The 27,444-nt window shown below is 44.4% G+C and overlaps 1 protein-coding gene across 1 annotated transcript in view; it reads left to right on the forward strand.

The window, feature by feature from the left end:
- nnt (nicotinamide nucleotide transhydrogenase) overlaps window positions 1-27,444 on the forward strand; it is a 335,122-nt gene that overhangs the window by 65,876 nt on the left and 241,802 nt on the right. The window lies entirely within an intron of this gene.

Raw genomic sequence — 27,444 nt, forward strand, 5'->3', positions numbered from 1 at the left:
CTGCTGCTGTTGTGTGTGTGTGTGTGTGTGTGTGTGTGTGTGTGTGTGTGTGTGTGTGTGCGTGTGCGTAGATGTTGACTGGGTGTGTGCGTGTGTACTTGTATTACTATACTTGTGAGGTCTGATGTCCCCACAAGTAGGCCTATGGTAGAATGAAATCAAATGGGTGCGAACGTGTGTGTGTGTGTGTGTGTGTGTGTGTGTGTGTGTGTGTGTGTGTGTGTGTGTGTGTGTGTGTGTGTGTGTGTGTGTGTGTGTGTGTGTGTGTGTGTTAACAGGGATCTGGTGTGTGATAAACACTGAGGTGACATTCTGCTCAGCTGAAGCTGGTCTATTGTCACAGCACCAGTATTTATCCTGAAGGATAAGCCAGCATTCTCTCCAGGCAACAATCACGGCCCCCATCCATCCGTCCCTCCCCTCCTGGGCTGCGCTCTCCTCCATAGCGACTCCCTGAAAAGACCCGTGATTTGTTTTGCCTGCCGTTTGCATGCGATTTGGCGAGGCAGGTATTTTAATTATTTATGGCGTGTGTTTGATGATTACAAGAAAATAAATGTTTTGGAGGGTTAGGCATGCTATGGAGATTCCATACTCGATAAGCTGTCTGTCTGTCTGGCTGTGTGTGTACATGCGTCGCAACACTTGAGAGTATCTATTAGGCATGTAACGATTCACTCAACTCACGATACGATTTTTCACGATATTAAAAAATATATTTTTTATATGTATAAGAAAAATTACTGTTTATTTTATTTTATATAATTTATCTTCCCCCCCCCCTGAGATTTTTTATTTAACTACATTGCAAAACAAAAGAAGTAGCATTACTTTTGACAGTGCAGAAACATAATTGCCTTCCTTGATGAGCATCGACGACCATCATCACCTGGGCACAGTCACAGACACGCACCCCTCTAAAGTGCTCTACTTGACTATCAGTTCTCTCCATATGATGGAATATGACTAAAGCTTTTTTTTTTTTGTTTTATAAAAAAAAATTCAATGAATCGATTCATATCGTTGGGATTAATATCGATATATATCGATATACGATATATCGTTGCATGCCTATAGTATCTATTCTTGGACTCAAGTATCCGTCAGTAGTGCTGCAGATGTAGCATTGCGCAGAAGTGGGGATTGAACCCGGGGCTCCCCCTCGCCAAACCAACTGCCCGATTTGCAGGGCTGTTGCGGGCGGGGTCTACAATCCCCCCCCCCCCCAGTCTTTGAAGCGCTGCCTCGTGCTTCTCACTCTCACAACACGGATCGCCGCACACGATGTTGTCCCTCACGGGAGGATATCATATATGGCTTCACTCTGCATGGGTTCATTTACTACACACGCATGGAAGGTGCACATTCTCTGTCATTCTGTCACGACTGGAAACTGTTTCACTTCTTTATGTTTTTGCGCATGACTTCACAGGAAGATCATGCTGTTATGGCAGTGAGGCCTGTCGAGGTCCTATAGTTTTGTGTACTGTGTTGTATGAGGCCTGTCGAGGTCCTATAGTTTCGTGTACTTATATGAGGCCTGTCGAGGTCCTATAGTTTTGTGTACTGTGTTGTATGAGGCCTGTCGAGGTCCTATAGTTTCGTGTACTTATATGAGGCCTGTCGAGGTCCTATAGTTTTATGTACTTATATGAGGCCTGTCGAGGTCCTATAGTTTCGTGTACTTATATGAGGCCTGTCGAGGTCCTATAGTTTTATGTACTTATATGAGGCCTGTCGAGGTCCTATAGTTTTATGTACTTATATGAGGCCTGTCGAGGTCCTATAGTTTCGTGTACTTATATGAGGCCTGTCGAGGTCCTATAGTTTTGTGTACTGTGTATGAGGCCTGTCGAGGTCCTATAGTTTTATGTACTTATATGAGGCCTGTCGAGGTCCTATAGTTTTATGTACTTATATGAGGCCTGTCGAGGTCCTATAGTTTCGTGTACTTATATGAGGCCTGTCGAGGTCCTATAGTTTTGTGTACTGTGTATGAGGCCTGTCGAGGTCCTATAGTTTTATGTACTTATATGAGGCCTGTCGAGGTCCTATAGTTTTATGTACTTATATGAGGCCTGTCGAGGTCCTATAGTTTCGTGTACTTATATGAGGCCTGTCGAGGTCCTATAGTTTCGTGTACTGTGTACGAGTGGTGCTGAAGACTTGATTCCTGGGTGCCCAGGCCGGTGTTAACCTGTTGCACGCGTGTCCATCTTTGTTTTCTACTGACTTTGTCCAACCTGCACACTCCCACTAACGACACCCACCATTTTGTAGAAGCAGGAAATTAATTATAAAGACTGCGGGGGAAAATACTGAAAAGAATTACGCAGATTCAAGGCAGCGTTTGGGAGTGCCTGTGAGGCTGTGACCCCTCTAAATTGAGCGGAACATGCAGTACGAAGAGGGATTATTATTGTTCCTGTAGTCCTGAATATTTGGCAGCCATTCTTTCTGGCGTTGTCGTATAGCCCTGGCCACGGACTGTCTTGTCTGTCCGTCGGGTCAATGTCGTTCATTCCAATGTGAGTGTTTTCCAAGTGTAGTGCGTGTGTAATGGAATACCTTTCAGGAAAACGCTCCACTGCTTCGCCACTCTGCTGTTCTAAAGTAGCGAATGATTAAAGTGAGCTGGTCAGTGTGAGTGACATCTGGCGTAGAGGAAACCATGACGGAAAATTATTTCGCACTCTTCCTTTTCGCTCTGTTCTCTTTCTCTGTCTGTTATGCTATCAGAACAGGGACAGCATTTATGTTTTCTGGTGAACCCTCATGCTCTGACATGCGATTTGGGACTTTTTCTTTTTTCCAATCTCCTTTTCCAGACATAAAAAGCTGTCTCTTTGTTGGAAAATAACTTCTAACAATAGACAGACCCAGTCTAGTCGATGGGGAACAAGTCAACCTTTCCTTAAAATGCATGTCGCCATTTCCCATTCACCTGTTAAAGTGGCCTTTGGTTAGAACCCTGATGTTCCACACATTCCAAAACACTCTGAAAAGTAGGCAATATTTGGCTTTGCTTTCTTAATCCATTCAGGACGGGAACCCCTTTTTGGTGTTTTAAGCATTATGTTATGCTTTAGCTGTTGGAAAAATAGCAGATCTACAAGCTCATAGCGCGGCACCGACCCCCCCAGAGGTCCTTGAGGGAGTTCCAGGGGGTCCCCAGCTAAATGATAGTTAGGAACCAAATGGACCCTAACTTGGTTCCATTCATATACTCTGAGTTAAATTTTCATTGATTTTACAATATAAATTGGACCCCCAATTTATATTGTAAAATCAATGAAAATTTAGAGATAGATGGCTGCCCACCCTAGAGTCTGACACGGTCGAGGAAGATGGCCGCCCACGCCCACCCTAGAGTCTGACACGGTCGAGGAAGATGGCCGCCCACGCCCACCCTAGAGTCGGCTTCTGCTTGACGTGTCTTTTCGTTACCACTGTCGCAATATTGCTTGCTCTGGGTGGGATCTCTGTCCGTTTCCTGCTCTATATGTAAAGTGTCTTGAGACAACTTGTTTTTGACACTTTCATAAAATTGAATTGAATTGAATCTACAAGCTCACATCGCGTCGACACGTCGTGACTCGTGAGATGGATTTGAATTAATTTCCACCCAGCCTGCCGGCATGGTGCGTGCGTGCGTGCGTGCGTGCGTGCGTGCGTGCGTGCGTACGTGCGTGCGTGCGTGCGTGTGTGCGTGCGTGTGTGCGTGTGTGCGTGCGTGCGTGCGTGCGTGCGCAACCAAAATCAGCCTGGAGACTACAGCAGTGTTCCCTAAACTACATGGCCTCAATATGCTCCTACAATCTTTACTGTAGGTTGTTTGAACCTGTCTGACCGATACGGATACATACTCCTATGGTTTGTTCTATGATCAATCATTTCTATATGAATGTATTGATTCGTGCTATATTCGGAGCTCTGACACGTTCATTGAATATGGCCATAGATGGCCATATGATGAGGTTTTTTCTATGTGAAATTGTGCCTTCTGAAATATGGCCCTGGGCCACTTCTTTAATAGGCCCCCCCCGAGGAATAACTCACAGTATAATCCGATGTAGCATCCAAGTCAAATAAAAAATTAACGTATGTTAAATAAAAGATGCGTTTTACAGCCCCTATCTCTCGTGGTTCAACCGGTCGGCTGGAAGTTGTCTGTTGACTTGAATAATTAGCTGTTCTGTGAATCCAGAGTAAGCATGGCGAGGGTCTTGTTTGAAGGGAAACCTTTTCATCGTGCCCCTGTGTGTCCCGTCTCTCTGCCCCCTCGTCATCGGGCACCTCGTCTGATCCGACATGATGAGTTGGACTAACTGATGAACCATCACCAACCCTTTATAGCAGTGGTTCCCAAAGTGGGGTCCGGGGACCCCCTAGGGGTCCTTGAGACTGTTCCAGGGGGTCCCCCCAGCTAAATGATAGTTAGGAACCAAATGGACCCTTATGGGTCTGCAACTCGGAGAGTGTACAAATGGAACCAGATGGTCCCCAACGGGTTCATTTGGTTCCATTTGTACACTCAGAGTTAAATTAACTTAGATTTACAATATAAATCGGGGGTCCCAGAGATTAGAAATGTCATTAAATGGGGGACCGTAGAGTAATGCATGTCAAACTGGGGGTCCTTGAAATTAAAATGGTTGAAATTCACCGCTAGGGCGGTAAACATCTTCTCTTATGGGGGGTCCCTGGCATATCTTTTCAAATGGGGGTCCGCGGGGCTAATGATTATCATTTTGGGGGTCCTTGACATGAAAAAAGTTTGGGAACCACTGCTTTGTAGCATCCCTATTCTGGGCATGTTTGAGAAGCACTGATATAAAATAAGCATAAGTATAACATAATGCTTTAAAAAACACAAAGGGGTTCCTGCCCATAATGGGTTAAATCCCAGCACCCATTAAAAAAAAAAAAAAAAAAACCTTTACAGAAAATAGTAGATGGTCAATTTTGCAGCGAAGATATTTCATGTATAGAGCGAAAACATAAATGACACCGGTACGGAGCCCTGAGGAACTCCGGTTTAAGTGGTTATAGAGAGTAAGAGTGCTATAGTCGGGATCTCACAGAGAGGCCGGAGTCATCTCTTTCATTCACCCAGCTGTGTCTTATAGCCATTCTCTCTCTGCCTTCATATCCAAAGGACACTATCTGATCTTCCCAACAGCTTGTTTAGAGAAACTGTGTTATTGAGGGGCGTCTTAAAAGCCCCGAGATCTAGGATTCTTGGAGACATTGTTCCATGGACGCATGCACAGGCACGCACCCGCGCGCACACACACACAGACACACACACACACACACACACACACACACACACACACACACACACACACACACACACACACACACACACACACACACAGTACACACACCTTAAACTGTCCCAAAGTAGTTTTGACTGCGTGGGCTAGCTAGAGATGAATGTAGCCATACTAACCTGGCCAGTGAGCAGCATCACTGGCCTCTTTACAGAGCTGGCTAACATAAACATGGTGGGAGTGGATCCTTTTAAGATGCTTTTATTGTCCAGCTGCTTCTAAAACTCTGGATGTAAATTGTGGAGAGAGAGAGAGAGAGAGAGAGAGAGAGAGAGAGAGAGAGAGAGAGAGAGAGAGAGGGAGGGAGCGCAACCGACCTGTTCTTTGGCCTTGTTTTTGCGAGTTTGAGAGAGAGAGAGAGAGAGAGAGAGAGAGCGCAACACAGAGGTGAGGTGAAGGGGCTGCTTAATGTAGCGAAGAGAAAAGAGGGAGCCGAGGTTTCCTCTGAAGTAAGACAGGAACGGTTTAGAGCGGCGTGTGTGTGTGTGTGTCATTAAGGCAGAAGAAGCATCACAGAGTGCTGAGGGGGGGGGGGGGGGGGGGGCGGGAGACAATGTTTATTGAAAAATCTTCAAAGACCCTGCAGTCCACCCCCCAAAAAGACCATTTAACATCAGTTTGTTATTGTCTTGTGGCTGGGTGAGAGTCGTAGGGGCAAAAAGGAAGCACAAATTGCTTTTACACGGAATAGTTAGGAAACCCACCCAAAACATACAAGGGTGTGCGCGTGTGTGTGCGTGCGTGCGTGCGTGCGTGCGTGCGTGCGTGCGTGCGTGCGTGTGTGTGTGTGAGTGAGTGTTCTTGTGAGGGGCTTAATGTCCCCCACAGTACAATCTGAGAAAAATACATTGTGAAGAGTGAAGACTATTTTTCCCTGGTCGTCTCAAGAGAGATGTTTGTTTTATGGTTAAGAATATTTGGTTAAGTTAATTAGGAAAATATTCAGGTTAGGGTCACAATGAAGCATTTTAGATTTTCGAGGTTATAGGGTTAGCCTGATTTACATGCTGTTCCGGTGTAGCACACCTAAGATTGCCATTCTGCTCAGCTCACAACTATACTACATACAGGTAGCTTTGCTATGTTGGGTGTGTGACACCAGCACGCTACTAAGTACAACTCAAGCTTCAGGGTTATAGGGTTAAAATGGCTCCAAAAATGTCTTTTATTAAATGTATGTCCTAAAAATGTTTTTGTGTGATGATTATCATGTCTGTCACAAGACAGTGGCCTTGTGGTTAGAGTGTCCGCCCTGAGACTGGGAGGTCAGGGGTTCGATCCCCGGCCGGGTCATACCAAAGACTGTAAAAATGGGACCCAATGCCTCCCTGCTTGGCTTGGATTGGGGGGTCAAATCAACTAATGATTCCCGAGCGCGGCGCACTCAGTGCGCTCACCGCTCCAAGAGATGGGTCAAATGCGGAGAACAAATTTCACTGCGGTAACGTGTGTGACTAATCGTACGACTTTGACTTTGACTTTGAAGGAACCCTTTGTTTCCATTCTGGTCCTCTGTGTATTGAATTCATCAAGACATTTAAAGACATACAATAGTAATGCAACGAGCACTTAACGCACCTACTTACAGTACTGTTTGTTTGCTGCTCTGCTACTGTACATTCTAGCGTATTTTCTAGGTTTGTCCGTCTGTAAGTCGCAACATTATCGGTAAGTTAGAGATAGTTAGATTTTCGGTAATGGGTTCGCCGTCGTGGCTAAAGTCAGCTAGGGTGAAGATGTGGGAGGGCACACCTTCCAGTAAATAGAAGTAAATAGAAATGTCAGTTCCTGGTCACGGTTCGTTTGTTCAGTCTGAAGGCAGCTTCAAACCCTCACTGGCTCTGCCAACTCCCCCCATTGTCTGAGCTTCATGGTCCAAGCTGGTTGTAAAATGGGTCATCTATGAGGTGGGAGTTTGTGACCTAGAAGAGCTCCTAGTGTGTGTGTGTGGTGTGTAAAACCTTTTCACAATCCCCCTTTGTGCGTTTGTTACACGGCCCATATCTCATGGTGTGTTTGGATGTTTAATGGTCCTAAGTGATCTGACGCCGGGGCTCACTATGACCACATATCACAGCTATGGGAAACACACACACACACACACACACACACACACACACACACACACACACACACACACACACACCCGGGCTAACGTGTGGCACATATCGCAGAGTCAGCAGCTTTTGGGAGCTGGGATAGTGCCATCCTCCACGCTTGTCCACAAATGACCTCAATCTGCGCACCCTCGCGAGTTCTTAAAAAGATCCGTTTAGAGGCTCTGATGATGCCTTTTATGGGCATTTTTCTCTCTGGCTGCGGATTAAATCTAATCCTATAGCTTTAGTATATATTTAGGTCTTGGCTTCATCTAGGCTTGATAAACAGATTGCTTTTACGTTCTTTGCACCGCCGCGCATGCAGCAGAATCCAGGAGTCAGACGTTTGGTCCAACAAGGAGCAACAAAAGCCTTTTCAACTCTTCCAACGATTGGGTTGATTTTGGTAGTTGTTTTTTTGTTTTGAGTTCTGGATCAGTGGAAATAATAATTATGAGCTGTTCTGTGCAGTAAACTGTAAAGGGTTTTAGATGTAGCATGTTAGTACAGATACCTGGTGTTATGCTATAGTTTCAATGTATAGACTATGGTTTTGACAGAATATTGTTCAGACTAATTTGGTAGGTTTCTGGTTCTGCTGAGGCACTAATCACCAGTATAGGTTAGTTATCAAGACGATCTTATCGACCTACTGCACATGCTGGGAGCCTAAACGACAACCCGCCTCATACCCTAACCCAGTGGGGTCCGGGGACCCCCAGGGGTCCTTGAGGGAGTTTCAGGGTGTCCCTGCAGCTAAATGATAGTTTGGAACCAAATTGACCCATTATGGGTCTGTAAATGGACCCTGACGGGTCCATTGGACCCTGACCCTGACCCTGCAAACTCTCAGAGTTAAATTAACATTGATTTTACAATATAAATTGGGGGTCCCAGAGATGGAAATGCCATTAATTATGCTGTTTTCATAAGCTTTTATACGTTGGAGATAGGCTAATTATGATAACTTGTGAAAGCGGGACATTGTGCACAATGAGTACTTGAAGTATATGTTGACGCCAATACTTTTGTACTTTTACTCAAGAACCGTTTTAACAGTGGTTACATTGCCGTATTGATACTTTTACTTGAGTAAAAACAAATGAGAGTATAGGCTACTTTTCCCCCCACTGCTTGAATTCAACCCAAGAGATGTCTGTCTGGATGATTGTGTTATACAGTAGGCTCATGTCTGAATGATTGTGTTATACAGTAGGCTCATGTCTGAATGATTGTGTTATACAGTAGGCTCAGTGGAGCGTGAACGGTAACTCCCTCACAGTAGTGGGGATACACACATCACGCACGCACACACACATTATTTTCTTTACCACCAACATTATCCATATTCATTTGTCTCATAATAATTTCATAGTATATACGTATTCAGGGAAATCATGACAGGCATGTTAAGCCTCCATACTATTCCTGCTTGTAACAATCATGTTCACATTACCAGATGACAGCATTGGGGAAGAGCCAGGTCTTATCAAATAAACCATGGGATTATTTTATGAAACATTTTTTGGGTGGCGTTGAGTTTCTGAATACGAGTGTTTGGAATTGGATTACCGTGAAAGAGGTTGAATGAACTTTAGTGCTGGTCTGATCTCGTATGACATGATCGTAAAAATATGGCAAACAGTTAAAAACCTTCTATCACGTTCAGAGTTTAGAATAAAACCATTATGTGGACATTCCTATCTCCTCAAGAGCCTATAATAAAGCTTATTAATAATGTTGTATACGGTGAATTAGCTGCATATATACATTTTGTGAGAACCAAAAGTCAGAATGGTACGCATTCTACCTTTCTACTGTAAAGGTGCCTTTTTGCCTCTTCTCTCCTGAGCAGTGCGATTCATTTGTATGAAATAATCACTCCCGGGAGGCCGACGGGTCCTGGGACCATCCAATGGAGCCACAGTATGTTGACCTCAGTCCCTATAGAGCGTCGCAGTCCCTCCCCCTTTCAGAACAACGAGTGGCCCAGGGAATGAATCCCAATGCATTTTTCCCATAGGCATTTCAAAGCGTATTTATTTAAAGACCTTTCAAGCGTCGTACGAAGCCAACTCTTGTCGTGACAAATCATGACAACACACACAATATTTCGGGCCAAACAAAGAGAAAAACGGCAGGTTACAACACTTTTTTTGTTGTTTTTCTTCTTTGTAATTATTTGTTTGGTCCAGAATATTGTGTGTGTTGTCATGATTTGTCACGACAAGAGTTGGCTTTGTACGACGCTTAAAAGGTCTTTACATTTTTGAAATGTCTATGAAATGCATTGGGATTAATTTCCTGGGCCACTCGTTGTTCTGAAAGGGGGCGGGACTGCAACGCTCTATACGCTCGTTCTGTAGCTCCGAGAGATACAGGGCACACGCAGGGCTACGTTATATCGTCATATTATTATATTAATTACGTTATTATACAGGCAATCAACAACACAGCATAGTTTTTCTGTCGGGGGAGAAAGTAGAGAGGAAGTGAAGTCATACGGATGTAGTTGTCCTGGGATAAGTTGAAACAAGGTAGTCCTCATTTACTCTCGTACTACACCATGCCATCCTCACGGCCATGTTATATGGCCAGCCATATTTTAAGGCCAGCCATATTTGTATTTTTGTACTGTAGTTATATTAATAATGTTATTTTGTAGTTCTGTGTGTATTTTGAGAGGTGGAGGAGGAGTAGGCCTGTGGTGGCCTATCATGTGAGAGTGTCTGCAGCTGCTGTGGGGAATAATTGGTCCTCTCCACTGATTGGCCGGCCCTGATGAGCCCTGTGACACAGGCAGTGCATTGGACGGCGCAGCCACACCCAATCTGCTATAAAGCTCACTCACAAACATTGGTGATCAGTGGACTGTCAGCATCGGGCAGCAGACAATCTCGTCCTCTGTCCTCTCACCCGTAACCAATTTGCCCGTAAACCCTTTAGCAGGCATATACTGTAATATACGCTAATATACAGGTGTGATGGTACAATTTGGGAGTTTACCGGAGTTTGTTGGAAAGTTTAACTGGAGTTTCCTGTAATATACACATCCATATTCCATGCTTTTTGCGCAGTGGATGGGGTTCCAGGTGGTCTCCAGCTAAATGGAGTTGCTATCCAAATGGGCCCGTATAGATCTTTAACTCTTGAGACCTTACGGGTCCATTTGGTTTCATTTTACGCTCTCAAGAGTTAAATTATTGTTACACATCTGCATTGCTTGATTTACAAGAAGTCAACACAATTCAACATTTGCCTGTTGTCTCTCCTAATGGTACCAACATCAATACAGAATGGAATAGTGGACATAATCTTGTCCACCGACAACAAAATATTCGTTATAGTTTTGAAAAGGGTTGAAAACCACTGTAGTAGAGGAATGTGCTTTGATAACTCCGAATATTGTCACTATGGGGCGGAAGCCTCGTATCTTCATATTTCAACTATTTCTTTGGTCATTTAATGTCCTACTTCATCACACAGGAGTGCTAAGCAAAAAGAAAGTAGCAAGCAGAAATAGCCGATCTATAAGCTCACAATCCGTTGCCACACTTTGAGCTTGGTGGACTGCATGTAGACCTGCCATTTCTTGAAAAGGAACGGTTCATTTGGACATAATGGTGTTTCCATGACGATATGCATTTATCTCTGTCTTGTCCTTGTTTCTGCCCTCTCTTCAACCCCTGTCTCTCCTTTGTTTTTCTTCTCGCTCTCCATCTACTGTGCTCTTTTCCCTCCCTCCCTCCCCCCACCCCTCCCTCCCTCCAGACAATGATGTAAGTGTTTTCTGACAGTTTCTGCTGTGATGTCTTTGCTGCTGTGTCACCTGTGTATCTATGTTAGGGTGACCGTGAGGTTGAGTTTGGCCCACGAACATAGTGAGTGCGTGCGTGCGTCCGTGCGCGCACACGAATGAGAGAGCTAGAGAGAGAGAATAGAGAGACTTCAGGAGTCAGGTTTAGGGGTTAGGGTTGGAGTTATGCCTAAATTATACTTGGCTGTGTGTGTACCCATGATGTCGCACACCTACAATCGCAGATCTACAAGCAAAACAAAAACATTCATTTGTAACAAAGTTTTGCCACATCTAACATGGAGAAGCCCTTTATTTGTACGACTTGTGGCAAAAGCTTCAAACTTGAACTTTTTCCCCCCACTGCCTTGATCCCCCTCCCCCTCTTCCCTTTCTTTTTGTATTCCTGGGAATGACGACACGATGGGAACTACGTACATATGCACGAAAACGAATTTCATCCACCCTTTTACTGTAGGCTACTTAAAACTGTAATGTGACAATAAAGATTATGATTCTCACAGTGTGACAACTAAGTATAACTCAGGGGTGTGTGTGTGTGTGTGTGTGTGTGTGTGTGTGTGTGTGTGTGTGTGTGTGTGTGTGAGTGCGTGCGTGTGTGTGTGTGTGTGTGTGTGTGTGTGTGTGTGTGAGTGCGTGCGCGTGTGCGTGCGAGAGAGAAAGAGACTTCAATAGGCGTCAGGTATCAAGTGGATAACCTCTTCAGTGTCAAAGGGGGCCTCATCAGCGACGCACACAAAAGAACAACTGACACTGAAAAAGAGAGAGAATGAAAGGGGGATGGGGTTTCACAAGAAAAAGGAAAACATCATATCTCTTAGCCTCTCCTTCTATCTCTTCCCTCTTGTCTGTCTCACTCACTTTCTGTCGCTTTCTTTGTGCTCGAAAAGGTACAAAGGAAAAACACCTGAGACCCTCATGTGGGCAGCGCTGTGTCAGTGAAGGAATGCACCACTTTGCGAGAGCATGTGTGTGTGTGTGTGTGCGCGTGCGTGCGTGTGTGTGTGTGTGTGTGTGTGTGTGTGTGTGCGCACGTGCGTGCGCACATCTGTTTGGCGCTTAATGCGAGAGGGTCACCACCACGGTATAGCCTGCACATACCTTGCACCCGCCGACCTACCTGCGAGCCTTTGAAGGCTCTCCAGGTGTATGGTGGCCCATTCAGCGATTAGTGCCTGTCGTGCCGTTTCGCTCAGATGTTGGAAGTGGGCATCCGATGAAACAAGTTGGGTGTTATGGCTAAAAGCTTGATTCATATACACGCCGCTGTGTGTGACGGTGTCGTGCGCCAAATATAACAGTTATATACAAGCACTGCAGAAACCTCTTATCTCCATATTTTGAACCTTTTGTGTGTTTACTTTTAGATATATAAATTTTTTTGGCTTTATGGGATAGATGAAAGTATGGCTGACAGGAAATGGGGGGGGGGGGGGTGACACGCAGATAAGGCCGTCGGGATCGGGAGTCGAACCCGCGGCACACTGCCAGACTGGATTACCAGCCATGGTTGCTCACCAAAACGTTTATTAAATGTTGGAAAATGTTTGGGCATTTTCAAAAAAAAATAGCAGACCAGATCTATTCACGTCTTGGTGCGACATGAGTATGAGATCATACTGTACAATTAAGTATAGAGAGAGGGTTAAGTTGGAGCTAAATCTTGAGAGCACCTTGTTCAAGATAAAGTGTCCTGGGGAAGAATCAGGAGTAGGGATACAGGATTTGTAGAACCATGAAATCAGATTTTCTAAAGGAGTTAGCAAGGCTAAATAAGTTTTTTATCTACCACAGGAAACGACCTCTTTCTTGTCCGAAAAAAGGCATACCACCGAGGGGCGCGCTACGAGCTTGTAGGTCTGCTATTTTTTTAAAGTCGTGAAAGTGTGGTGCAAATCTTTGAATATATATTTCAGAGCGAACATTTTAAACTAAAATATTGGCTTCTGGGGGGGTCCCTGGAACTACATATTTTGAGATGGGGGTCCGTGGCCCAATAGAGATAATTCTGGGGGTCCTTGACATGGAAAAAGCTTGAGCACCGCTGACATATAGAAACATGGGTTTTTCAGAAAAACTTTAGGATTTTGAACCCTTTTTTTTTAATCGACCTCGCCTATTTTGGGCGCATTATGTTATGCTTTAGCTATTGAAAAATAGCAGATCTACAAGCTCATAGCGAGTGGCGCGCTACGAGCTTGTAGGTCTGCTATTTTTTTTAAATCGAAGAACCACTGACATATAGAAACATAGCTTTTTCAGAAAACTGTCAGGATGTAGAAGACATTTTTAGAATCTGATCTCAGGTCAAAATGGGTTAAGTACAGTGCTTTAGTACATGTACTTGGTTGCGTTCCACCACTGACTGCATGTCTTATCGTGCTTATCTTCAGGTTGTACAGAGTCTCTGTAGGCAGCTGATGATGATGGCAGAGTGACAGGGAAACACTCTTAAGCCGCCCGCATCAACACACACAGAGAGTCTTATCGTTTCAACCACTTCAGTCATGTTGTCATCCATCCACCGGCCCCGTCTGGGCATAATATTATTACCACTGAAAATATAGCCCATCTGCAAGCTTATAGCTAAAACATGTGTCGCAAATTGAACGTGACGTGTGCGTTGTAAATTGGCTGTATTTAGGCAAACGGAGGTCTATGGAGGGAAGCAAAGAGTGCACCAAACCCCAGCCCACTAAATATTAGTTCATGAGTATAGAGGGTGTGTGTGTGTGTGTGTGTGTGTGTGTGTGTGTGTGTGTGTGTGTGTGTGTGTGTGTGTGTGTGTGTGTGTGTGTGTGTGTGTGTGTGTGTGTGTGTGTGTGTGTGTGTGTGTGTGTGTGTGTGTGTGTGTGTGTGTGTTGTTTTCATTTCCGTGTGTGAGGGATGGACAATAGGTGTTCCGTGCCGTGGAGGGCGGCAGGATGGGACAGAGAGAGAGAGGGGGGAGAGAGAGTATAGAGTTCCCCTGTCCTTGCATGAGCGTGCGAGGGGGATGAGGTCTTTCTGGAACACACAACAAAAGGAATGGCTCTGCCACCTCCCTCCCTGCAGAGGGGATTAATGCTCATGCGGTCGCTATCTCTCTCGCTCGCTCTCTCTCTCTCCACTTCACTCCATGCACACACACACACACACACGGCAGTGGCTCAGGGGTAGAGTGGCCGGTAGAGCAGCAGCATGGTAACCGCAAGGCTCACACAATAATAATAAACGATAGTTTCTGTCATTTTGTTCAAGGAAGGTCTATGACTGTTGTGTCCATGAGAAACGGTTTGTTCCGGTTCTTTTATTGAGGCACTTGAGATCCCCCAGAGTGATAAACAACAGTGACTCATTTGGGAACTCTGAGTCTATAAGAACCTGATAGAGGGAATGTTGACTTTTAAACATGGCAATGTGGTTTAGCAATCGTAACCCATTTTTTACCTGAGATCAGATTCTAAAAATGTCTTCTACATCCTGACAGTTTTCTGAAAAAGCTCTGTTTCTATGTCAGTGGTTCTTCGATTTTTCTAAAATAGCAGACCTGCAAGCTCGTAGATCTGCTATTTTTCAATAGCTAAAGCATAACATGATGCTATCAAGCTGCAGCGAATATAGTGTTCGAACTATACTTCCCTTTGGTTGGTGCAAAGTACGAAAAGCTAACTGTAACATCTTTAAAAAAATCCTTCATTCCTAATGCCATTAAAGGCACTAAAATGATACCAGGTCTCGCTATAGATTTGTTTTTAATGTATGTGGTCACTGTGGTCCCGCGGATAGAGAGGTTGTCTATACAGTAGGTGAGAACTTAACCAGGATGCTGGAATATCTGACAACACAACGATAAAATATCCTGTCTCGTATGGAAAGCTATATGAAGTCTCTCACGAGGAGCGTAGCCATTACTGCTTCTCCCTAAATCTCGTCTTTATATAGGGTCCAACTGGATGCGTGTCACAATGATACCCATACAGTATTATATGGGCCACTATAGATATCTCTGTTGTCTCCATATATGGCGCTCTATAGGTGAAAGTCTTCGTTCAGATTCCTGTACCAGAAGAAACGTTTCAGAACAAATCACACCTCTGTGATATGAGTGGTGCATCCACTCCACATGAAGTGAAACATGTGTACTTTTCCACTGGTATTATTTCAGAACCCTATAAAAGTCGGTTTGGAACTGGAAGCAAAGCATGGTTCTGTGAAAGCACCAAAGGTTCCAAGGATCTATAGGGGGAACCAGTTCTAGACTAGAACCAAAGTTATTTTGGTGGAAAGTACAGACCTGTACTGGTCCATTTGGTCCCACTTTGTACAAGCAATCTATACAAGCTCACAATGCAGCTGTGTAGATGGATGAATCAAAACATGACAATAAAGATCATGATGACTCACAAATAGACCAAAAAGACCCCCCCTCCCCCCCCTCCAAAAAAAGGGGGGCATAAATAGGGGAAGCCCTCATTAGTGTGATGATGGTTCAGTGACTCACCCTCTGGAACGGCCCTGGAAACTTCATTTGGATACATTTCTTTAGGTGTGTTTGCCCAGTCAGGCCACACACTGAAGTGCAGCTCGGTCTGCCAAGAAAACACTCCAGAATAGGAGTTATTAGGAGGACATGACCTTCCTGTGTGCGTACACATGCATGTGTGTGTGTGTGTGTGTGTGTGTGTGTGTGTGTGTGTGTGTGTGTGTGTGTGTGTGTGTGTGTTTGTGTGTGTGTGTGTGTGTGTGTGTGTGTGTGTGTGTGTGTGCGTGCGTGCGAGACAGAGAGAGAGACAGTGCCAGTGTTAGATGTTCCTCAGCTGTTGTGCAGGGTGGAGGAGTGTCTGTGGAGAGGTTTTGTCAGAATAATTCTAGACTATATGGTAAAGACAGGCCTGCCTCTGATGCCCCCCCACCCTACTACTAGTAAGAAGTATTAGGCACCTATACGCATTCTAATACAGCCTGGAAAACAATAATCTGCCAGCCAACTCGCTAATGGTCTAAGAGACTATGGGCTGTATTTAGCGTGTCTTAAGTACCAGGTCTTATTACTTAACTTAAGGCCATTTGGCCATTTGGCTATTCTGAGTGTCCAAAGAGCATTGACCACGCCTCCAGGTCTTAAGTTAAGTAATAAGACCTGGTACTTAAGACACGCAAAATACAGCCCTGGGTCTCAATCCCGCTGCCGCAGTGCTGTCTTGGGCCACCCTTATCCCTTATCCCTAAAACTAATTTTGCCATTTTTTACTATTTAAAAAAACCTTTTAAAATAGTTCAACTAGCCGATCTACATCGAGACATTGTGAGCTTGTAGATCGGCTATTTGAACTATTTTAAAAGGTTTGGCGCAAGATATAGCCCATAGTCTTTTAAATAGATTTAATTTAGTTTTAGTCACATTTTAGTCACCTGGAATGTTTTAGTGTTCTAATTTAGTTCTAATTTTAGTCGACTAAATATCATAAGATTTTAGTCAACTAAATCTACAGTTGATTTAGTCGAACAAAATGTATTTTGTCTGGCCTTGATGCCGTCGTAATGATGTAGTTCACCAGTAGTCAGTTGTTCACCAGTAGTTCACCAGTTGTTCATAAAGTGTTACAATTACAATAGTCTGGTTGCCATTTTAGGGCAACCAGACTAAATAGCCCATCTACAAGCACACAATGTTTCGAATCGTGACGCATTGTGAGCTTGTAGATCAGCTTTTTTCAAATGGCCGAAATATATAAGTTTGAAGTGGTTACTGTACGTTTTCTAATCAAAATTAAATCATTAAATCTCAACTATAGTAACTAAAGTTTTCAAATAATTGTAGTGGAGTAAAAGTATACAAAATGTTGGCTCTGAGCTGTATAGTGGAGTAGAAGTAAAAGTATTGGAAATTGGAAATACTCAGTACAGCACTAAGTACTAAGTATAAATATACTTAGTTATACCTTCCCACCACTGAATGTTATCACCCATACAATATACTCTGTACGGATGAAAGTCCTGCACCCCAAAGGCAGAGACAGCTCATAAAGCAGCCAAATGTTGGTCTTGATAATGTCATCAAGAAAGGGTTTTTGGACCTGCATGCAGCACTGACAGGGCGAAGGATATTATACTGTATATGTGGTCATAAAAGAGATCAACAGTCTATGAGCGCTGCCTGACAGAGCCAAAGTGTAATGAAGAAGACTGCACAAGCTCCAAGCTTTTAATACCGGTAAATGACTTTTTTCTCTACACGAAGAGAGAAACAGAAGAGAAGGTCTTAGTCATTCATTGGCTCTTATACGGGGCCTTAATTTTCCCCGACTAGTGCTATCGTTTATATAATATCACATTCATCTAAATGCGGCTATTAGTACTATCAATAAAGTACAGTCATTTGTAATGTTGCAAGACTGATGTTTATTTCTTGCTGCCAACTTTTTTTTCCTTTTTTTTCATCATCCCACAGTCATTCACGTTTATTCCAGTTCCCCACACACCTGATGTGTGTGTGTGTGTGTGTGTGTGTGTGTGTGTGTGTGTGTGTGTGTGTGTGTGTGTGTGTGTGTGTGTGTGTGTGTGTGTGTGTGTGTGTGTGTGTGTGTGTGTGTGTGTGTGTGTGTGTGTGTGTGTGTGTGTGTGTGTGTGTGTGTCCATATAAGGGTATTTTATCAGTGTTTGTGAGCAGAGTTGGCGTTGTGTTTTGAAACCTAATCCCTCACACCCAGTCTGCACATGGCTTGGTCCGTGGGCAATGCAGCCAGCCCATCACCAAACCAGGAGTGTGTGTGTGTGTGTGTGTGTGTGTGCGTGCATGCGTGCCTGTTTGCATGAATACTTCCAGTGTTCAGTGCCTTGCTCAAGGGTTCAGTTGTGGAAGCTATATATAGCTTGGTTTACACTAGGGGTTCCCAAAATGTGGTGTGTGTACCCCTTTGTGGGGCACGTCGAACACCCTCTAGGTCAGGGATTGCCCGCACGTTTTTGACTTGAGTGCTATACTTTCAACATGACCAGCTCAACAAGATCTACCCGCACCCAAAATAAAATTATCCTGCTTGACAGTAGCTTATAAAATGTACCTGAAGGGGCTTTGGAATTGCCGCAATGTCATTACATATACAGTACTATGTGTTTCATTTTATATGGTATTGCAATTGATTTTGATCATTTTCTTTTTGTGTTATCTATATGTGGTTTCCAGCTGAGTCTATTGTGATTCCCAAAAATGTGAGCGGAGGTTCGCGAAAGACACGGCCAAAGCATTTCCGGGGGTCCCCGCAGCCAAAAATGTTGAGAACCCCTGGTATAGAGTACAGCTGCGAGAGTATACTGTATACAGCAGCTGCATGTCTCTCAGTGCAGTGAGATTCTGTGATTATTTGCCATAATCATATTAGAAGAAATGAAAGATTTTCGGCCAAATACAACGAGACTGAGTGTTGGGGGGTTGGTGTCTCAGCTATAGGTCAGGAGGTAGCATGGGGTGAACGGCCAAAAGAGTTTGGGGCCCGCTGCTCTAAATGCTTGCTCACAATGCGGTGTGACCACCACAACGCGCTGGGAGCTTGTAGATTGGCTGTTTTGGCCACACAAGTCTGTCCGGATACGACCAAGTATATAGATCGCGTATAAATCGCGCGGCCCACCCACAACACCATGAGGGAGTCCAACAAACCATGTGCAACCCAGATTCGGCACAAACAAGGGACTAAATTATTTTCGTTCCTATATGCCACCGAAATGTGGAACGCTCTACCAACAGTTATTAAGACATGCAAATCCCTTGACTTCCTAACCGCTCTCTCTCCGTATATGTTTTTTTTTTTTTTTTTTTTCCTGTTTGTGGCTATTTAGAAGTGTATATTTGTACGTCTCTAAATGTTATGATGAATTGAGCACGGTAAACAAGTGTGATGCTTTATGGTGTCGTCCACAGACTAGTTAACAGTCTTGTATTGAGTTGTGCTTGACAACTGTAATTCTCCAATCTGTTAATTTCCCACAGGTTGAGCACCGCTGGGCTAAAGGAGCTTCTTGTCTGGAATCACAGTATTTACTCGTGTTTTTTTTTATTCGGGAAGGTTGACCGTTTTCGGGGGAGAACAGGATTGCGGACGCGCTAAGCGCTATCTGACGTGTGATTTAATACGTGAGATGTGATGATAGAGACATAGAGTTATGCTCAACATCTCACATAGGAAACTCTCAAGTATTTCACTAACGTCACAGTGCGTTACCACATGTTCTCCTCCTCCCATTAAGCTGTGTGCGTGTGCGCGTGCGTGCGTGCGTGTGTGTGTGTGTGTGTGTACTATATTTCCCTAACGGGCCACGCTCTAAAACAAACACTGCAGGAGGTCAGGGTTGCAGACAGGCCATGAGAGACACCACAGAGAGAGAGAGAGAGAGAGGGAGACACACACACACACACACGCACAAGCACACGCACTTACACACGCACACAGAGAGGCAGAGACATGGAGACGGAGAGACATGCATAGAAACCGAAAGAGAGATAGAGAGAGAGTGAGAGCGACGTCAAATAAACTCACCGACTTCAACATCTTGTTTAACTATCAGGGTTTACTGGTGACTCAACTCTTAATATATCTTGTATGTTTGTGAGAGTAAACGTATCTGTGCGTGCGTGTGCGCACGTGTGTGTGCGTGTGTGTGTGCGTGTGTCTCTCTCTCATATCTATGTGTATTTGTTGGATCCTCACAGTGGAAGCAGTGCTTTGTGTACGCGCTGCGTGTCTGTGGCCTAGCCTGTTGTGACCTAACTGCCAGGGCTGATGTATCGCCGCTGTCACCAAGAAACCTCGCATCTCCTTCGGCCTCCTTTCACGTCGTTCGGCGTTGCCGCGTATAACGTATGCGTATAGATCAATGCCCTGCACTTTGTCGTATACGAGAAGAGAGTGTAAGAGAGTGTTGTGTGTTGCCCTGCAGCGTCCAACTTGTAGATCGGCTATTGCTATTTGAAAGTGAACGTGGTTATAATTTGTATAGTCTGTCTGTGGGTTTCATACTGAACCCAGTGAAAAGTATTAACCCGTTTCAGGACGTGGAACCCCATCTACAAGATCTACCCCTCTACAAGCTCGTAGCTCTGCTATTTTTGAAAATTTGTGAAAATGTGGCGCAAATCTTTGAATATATATTCTTTCAGAGCGAACGTTTTGTACTCAAATCTTTGCTTCTGGGGGGGGGTCGGGGGTCTTTTCAGATGGGGGTCGGTGGCCAAATACTTATAATTCCCTGGGTCCTTGGCATGGAAAAGGTTGTGAACGACTGACATAGAAACAGCCTCAGGTCTAAATGGGTCAACAAGATCTCGTGTGACAAAAAATATGCTTCATTGGTTCTATTGGAACACACACACGCACACGCGCACACGCACACACACTTGACACTTCCTGAAAAGTGTTTTGGACATACGAGGTATCCGCCCGACAGCGACGATGTGTTTCAATGCGTATGTTTAGGTTTGTTTGCTTTCTCTCCTGCTACCGCATGCTCCCTCTTTGACATCGGGCTAATGAAGTACGTGTTGCTGATGCATTGTGGGTAAATAAGGTCATCAGCCCTCTCTCCGCTATAAGGAGATTAGCGGGGGTCAACGAGACTTCCACTCTCTGTCTAAATGACCGGCTTGTCTATTTATTTGAATTTCTGACCAGCGGTTTCCAAGTCCACTTATTATATAAGCGAATTTGGGCTTGTTTTTGTCCCTGCACAGTCGCATGTATACCGTATATTACTTTTATTCGCTGGTTGCGTTTTTTTGGGGGGTGGGGGGGTGTGGGCTTGTTTCTAAAGCAGTGGTTCCCAAACTATTTCATGTCAAGGACCCCCAAATTGACACTAATTAGCCCGCGGACCCCCATTTGAAAACATACTGTATGCCATGCAGGGACCCCCACTAAGAGAAGATTTTTATGGCAGTGATTCTCTAGCCTGGTTAATAAACCAGACCGAATCAGCCGTTGGCAAAAATAAATTGCCTAGTGATTCTCAACCCGTTTCATTTCAAAGACACCCATGTTTGGCATGCATGTTTCTCTTGAAAGATCTGGCAACACTGTTGCCAGATCTGACTGAGCTGATGTTCTCCATCTATGTCAGATGTTCTTTTTCATACTGTCCGTGTAGCGAGAATGGAGGACATGCAAATAAACACATTCATGATTACATTTACTGTATATATATTAGCACTCATGACACTCCGTGTCAGACAAGACATGCAAATCTCTGATCAAAATTATACACGAGTAGAAATAGATAATGTTCAGATTGAGATCCAGATTTTGGTCCACAACATCCTCTCACCTTCAGAGTGTGTGTGTGTGTGTGTGTGTGTGTGTGTGTGTGTGTGTGTGTGTGTGTGTGTGTGTGTGTGTGTGTGTGTGTGTGTGTGTGTGTGTGTGTGTGTGTGTGTGTGTGTGTGTGTGTGTGTGTGTGTGTGTGTGTGTGTGTGTGTGTGTGTGTGTGTGTGTGTGTGTGTGTGTGTGTGGATGGTCTTCTTTGAGGACCTCATCGTCCATGCTGTCAAAAACATGTTGTTTTGGGGGACATGCTGGGCCCGTCCCGAGCGTGGGCTCCCTCTATAAGAGGTACAGTGTTACTTTGGGGCGACTGTGTTAACAAAAGGGTGAATCATATATCCCAACCCTGGATTGGACCGTCTCCCCACCAGGGACTATATTGTAAATATTTGAGAAGAACTGTTGACATGAAGATAACACTGACTAATGGATCCACAGGCCTGGACTAACACGACTGATGGGTGTGTGGGAGTGATATAGAGGCGAGGGATGGGCAGAGAAATGGCCAAATGGAGGGAGGGTATAGCAGCAAGGTGGTGGGGTAGTGGAAAACGGAGAGGAAGATGGGTCGACGTTTACACTAAATCCAAGCGTTTAGGTTCCAAACACTTATTTGTAACACTTTTTAAACGTGTCACAGTGTTTAGATTAGGCCTATATACAGAAGAACATGTTTAGTCGCCGGTAACACATTTTAAACGCGTATAAATGTGTTTAGTTTTTACATATCAAACGTCAGTCATTTACGTGTTTCGAATTAGAACAGTATAGGTGTTCTCGTGAGGTGTTTGCGGTGACTCGTGTTCTATAAGTGTATTTTATATCCATAAATAAACATTTGGCATTAAATTGTTACACACTGGTGTTTGGGTTTTAAACGCGTCACATGTACCAGGGATTCACAGTGTAGGAGTGATGAGAAGAAGGAAAATAAATGGAGCCAGACAGGCAGGAATACCGTGGGAGTGTGCGTGCGTGCCTGCGTGCCTGTTGCGTGCATGCCAGTGTTGATTTTGACAGCAATTTTTTATTTTTGTTTTATTCTAGTCTCTTGAATAGTTTTCATTTAGTTTTAGTCACATTCTAGTCACCTGGAATGTCTTACTGTTTAGTTGACTAAATACCATAAGATTTTAGTCGACTAAATCTACAGTTAATTTAGTTGACTAAAATGTATTTTGTTTTTCGTTCCCAATCCGATCCCGATACCACCATTTCTGTGTTAGCCGATACAGATACCGAATACCGATACCAGAGAATAATATTTATAATAATAAAACAAGAATTGATGACCATCAATTAACTACCAGCTGCGTTATTATATCTGCAGAATTGTGCTATGAAATGTAAATATCTGTGTCTATCTGTATTTGGGTGTGTGTGGCTGCAATGCAATACTATCCCATTGGCTTAGAGGTTGGCTAGAGGCAAAAAGTGTCTGGTTGTCTATAGACCGATTCACAGAGGGGTGCCCTGGGCGCGGCCATTACTGAGGTGTAATCCATGGAGCAGGTGCTCCGTAGGCCAGGTGTAGCTAATCAGTGCTGCTGCACTCAATGGTACACCTCAGTAATGGCCGCACCCAGGAAACCCTCTGTGAATCGGTCTATAGAGACGAGGCAGCCAATGATAAAGATAGGTGACTACGGCAGCCAATGAAATGATAAGTTGCCACTACCAACCTGATAGATTGTAGCCCAGCCTGCTTCGCAGGTGGTAAAAAAGAAAATTACTTATTTGCCCCAACATTGTATTTACCTGCCATTATAGTGTCAACCCCTTACCCCTGTGTCGGATCGGTGGTTAGACTGGCATATATTCGCCGATACCGATATGGATGGAAGTCGGGGGAATTTACATCACAGCCATTGGGGTTTGTTTTGATATTATTATCGTTAAACAACAGTTTGTCACACTAGTTTCTGTGCATGGAATCTATCCTTACTATTGTGAGAACTGCATAGGCACATACAGGACTGCATTTACCGCTTTCCTCTGTGGTCTGGTGCACTAGTTACAAACACCAGTAATGAGTGCGTGCGTGCGTTCATGCGTGTGCGCGTGCGTGCGTGCGCGTGGAGAACCTAATTTATGCTCTGTCGTGCATGTGAGCATAAATTAGACAGGAGTGTGGTGATTATCGCTGTCTGGATAGACAGACACAGAAGGTCTCGGCAGTACAACGCCAGTAATGAGTATCAGACACAAAATAGGAAGCGTGTATTATTGGTTTGGTCAAAATACATTCTATATTCTCATTAATCTTGATAAGTTGTTGCAGACGACGAGGTGTTTTGTGATAAATTCGAAGGACGACTTCGAGCGGCGCATGGTGGAGGGTCAGTGGAGGTAATGGCTGTTAAAAAACAAACGGATGCTTTACTCATGGTGTTCCCGAGGAGAGGACATTATAAACATTTACAAAAGGCCCTTTATTTTGTTCCATCATTCTAGGAAAAGCACATTAACAGTTCTGTTTGATATGGGCCCGCACGAATATGTGAACTCTCCCTTTACATAATGGTGTACACACCCACAAACACACACGCACGCAAACGCACACACACACTCTGACTCTCTCTCTCTCTCTCCCCGTTTCCACACCTAAGCGGAAAACCGTTTTGCGCTGCGGACTGTTTCGGCTGTCGGCACCCGAAAAACCGGGTTTTTAGACAGCTGGTGAATGGGAAAAAAGCTCCACTTCCGCGGACGACTTCCGCGACGGCTTGCGGACAACCGCAGACTTCTTGCGCTCTCCTCAGCTTCCATCGTCGGCGGAGGTGGAGCTTAATTCCCATCCACCAGCTGTCTAAAAACAGCTGCGCACACGACGTCACAGCTTTTTCTGTCGGCAGCGCAAAATATTTTTCCGCTCAGGTGTGGAAACGGGGAATTTCTCTCTGTCTTACATCCACACACATACATGCACACAGGTACGCAACTACGCACATGTACACACACGGAGGGTCCTTCCTTCGTAGCAATTAGATGAGGCCTTTCCCCACGGTGCGGCAGATAGATATGTACATTATGGACAATGGTTGTGGCAGACCTGTGATTCCAAGTGGTTTACACTCGACGGCGTCTAGTGCTGCAGGATAAACACGAGCTCTTCCTTTTGCGCCGTCTTGTAAAACATTGTGAACAGATTTCTGTTAATTAACACAATGTCAGCGGGTACGGGAATATTGAACCAAGTATATTATAGTTGGCATCAACAATCTCTGTAAGTAAAGAAACATGCTTTGGTTTGTAACCAACGCACGTGCGTGTGTGCGCGTGCTTGTGTGTGTGCGCGAGCGCACCCACGTATGTGCGTGCATGCGCGAATGTGTGTGTGTGCGCGTGCGCCTAATTTACGCTCTGTCATACGACGGAGCATAAATTAGGCATGAGTGTGATTATGCTTGTCTCCCTACTTTGACTTTTCCCAAACTATTCCTGCTGTGTTGTGATTGAGTTAGTGCTTTTTGCACTCTGACTGTAGGGGTCAGAAAGTCAGCGCTTCTACACGAGCCAAACATACATCGTTACAACATTCTTTCCAAGACGTTCCTTCCCATACAAACCAGAACACATTTTCAATCAGTCTTCCATACTGTAACACTGCCACAATCATTAAGACTGATTTATCCGTAGTCGTGTGACGGTGTCCCGTTGCCAAAACCAGTGCAGGGCACCTTGCTATTTTCGGTGCGGGACACCGTCGTATGATGGAGTATAAATTGTCATCACTGGTCAGGTCTCTCTCTCTCTTGCGTGCGCGGGGGTCGTAACTAGACGTCAGTGGGCCCCAGTGGGTGCCCCCGACAGCTGGTGTGTGCTATAGCAGCAGCCACCACCAGGCTCCGCCAAACTTTGTTCAACTCACTCAACTACGATTGCATCTCTGTATGTATTTATAATTTTATTTTACCGACGGCACGGGTGGGTGGCCGTGTGCCCCCCTTGCCTCTGGGCCCCAACGCAACGTTACGTTGTCTGCGTAGCGCTAGTAATGCCCCTGGATGTACCAATAGTCAGACATACGTGGCCGGTTAACAGCTTCCCTGCGTAACACACTATTCCCGCTATTTGTTTTAATGTTTAATTCACCATTATCTGATTACTTAAAAGAAACACCGGCTTTGTCGTGGACATGGTGACGAAGCCGTCGTAACCGGAAATCGACCCATGCACTTGGCTGCAAGGGCTTCTGAGAAAATGAGATCAATGCAACTGAACAGGGTTTTACACTGGGATCCATGCGACATTACTGTTTGTTGTTCTTCCGCAGTGGATTATTTTCCGGCGCGGCAACAAACCATGTTTCAGGGGGGGATTTTCATTTCATTTCAAATACTTCAATGCTCCAAAGGTAATTAAACAATATCTGCAGTGACCGTGGCTTGTTATATTAGGCTATAACGCACGGAATTAAGACTCACCTGTGGCTTCGACATACGTGGCCGGTTAAGACTCACCCGTGGCATTAGCTGGGGTTGGGGTCGGACTGTTATTGACCTGTTTCCAGTGTCCCAGTGGCCTTTGCGTTTTGTGTGTGCATGTACTTCCTTACTTCCTGTTGCTGCTGTTGCCAGATTTGGAAAGGGAAACAAGTGGCCAGGTCTATATCAAAACAGGCACAGATGAAAATAGCAGATCTACAAGCTCACAGTGACACGTTGTGAGGTTGTTCATCTGTTATTTTCAAAATAGATTGAGAATAAATTGAAATATTAATCTATAAGCTGTCTTCAAGCTACACCAGGGCTTATGGAAGGCTTTCTTCTGTACTCAGTTAGCAACTGTTCTTAGTGTGGCAGTAGGGCTATGTATGCGATAGACTACAAGGTCCAGCATGCTTTGCATGTATCAGACTTCCGGTGACTAGTAAACAAGTGTTGTAAATTTGTAAAAGCTACTAGCTGTGTCCTGTCATTCAACATGGTGTCAGAAGAGGGATTCGAACCCATGCCTCCATTCGGACCTCCTGTGGTATCACAAGTCTCTCCCCCTTCATGAGAAGGTCACCTGCAAGATACAGGTCAGCCCTGACCTGAAAGTAGGGGGCAATATCTGGCCTCCTCAGTGAGTGTTTCTCTGGCCATTCTGTTAGACAATAGTGTGACACAGTTGTGCATATGTCATCTCTTTTCTGTGCCTGTTTTATTTATTCACACAGCGTTCACTAACACCTGGACCTCTTTTTCTAAGTCATCGGGTGATATCTTATCTGGCAGTGGAGCTCTAGACGGCGTGTCTGCAGTGATGAGGATTTTTCCCTGGGACAATATCATAATCATACCTCAGGAGTCTCTCTCAGCGCCCTGGGTGGCAGATGCAACCAAACCTCTGGTGCACAACAGTGGGTCATTCAACACTTAGTAGTGTCAACTGACAAAACACTCAAAGTAGAAATTTGCAAAGATTTATTTGTATTTATTTATTTATTTGTTTGTTTTCCCTGCATAATTTACAGCCACTGATAAGAAATACGAGATTTCTCACAGTGAGTGTGTGTGAATATTTTGTTTTGGCATCGAAAACAATGAAGCCTCATTGACTTGGCTATGGATATAAGTTTATTGAGTACCACTGGTTATGTTATTTATTAGTGAAGCTTAACTTGCTGATGTTACAGAAAACACATGCATTGCAAAATACAGAGGCCCCTTTTCCACCGGTTGGTTCCCAATGGGAACCGGTTCAGTTCTTTTTGGTTCTTAGTCCATGAGCCAGAGCTCCAAAATTGGAACGTTAATTATGAATTGAGTGGGCAAAACCATACCTATATTACATTGTTCATCACTGCATGAAACTTCCCCAATTGATTACTTATACAAGGACAATGATTTATTGTATTACAAATTTTACCTTTTTAAATATGCAAATCATGCATTATGTAGGAAAATATG

This window comes from Protomyctophum parallelum (assembly GCF_964188405.1).
Source record: "Protomyctophum parallelum genome assembly, chromosome: 21".
Classification (NCBI taxonomy): Eukaryota; Metazoa; Chordata; class Actinopteri; order Myctophiformes; family Myctophidae; genus Protomyctophum; species Protomyctophum parallelum.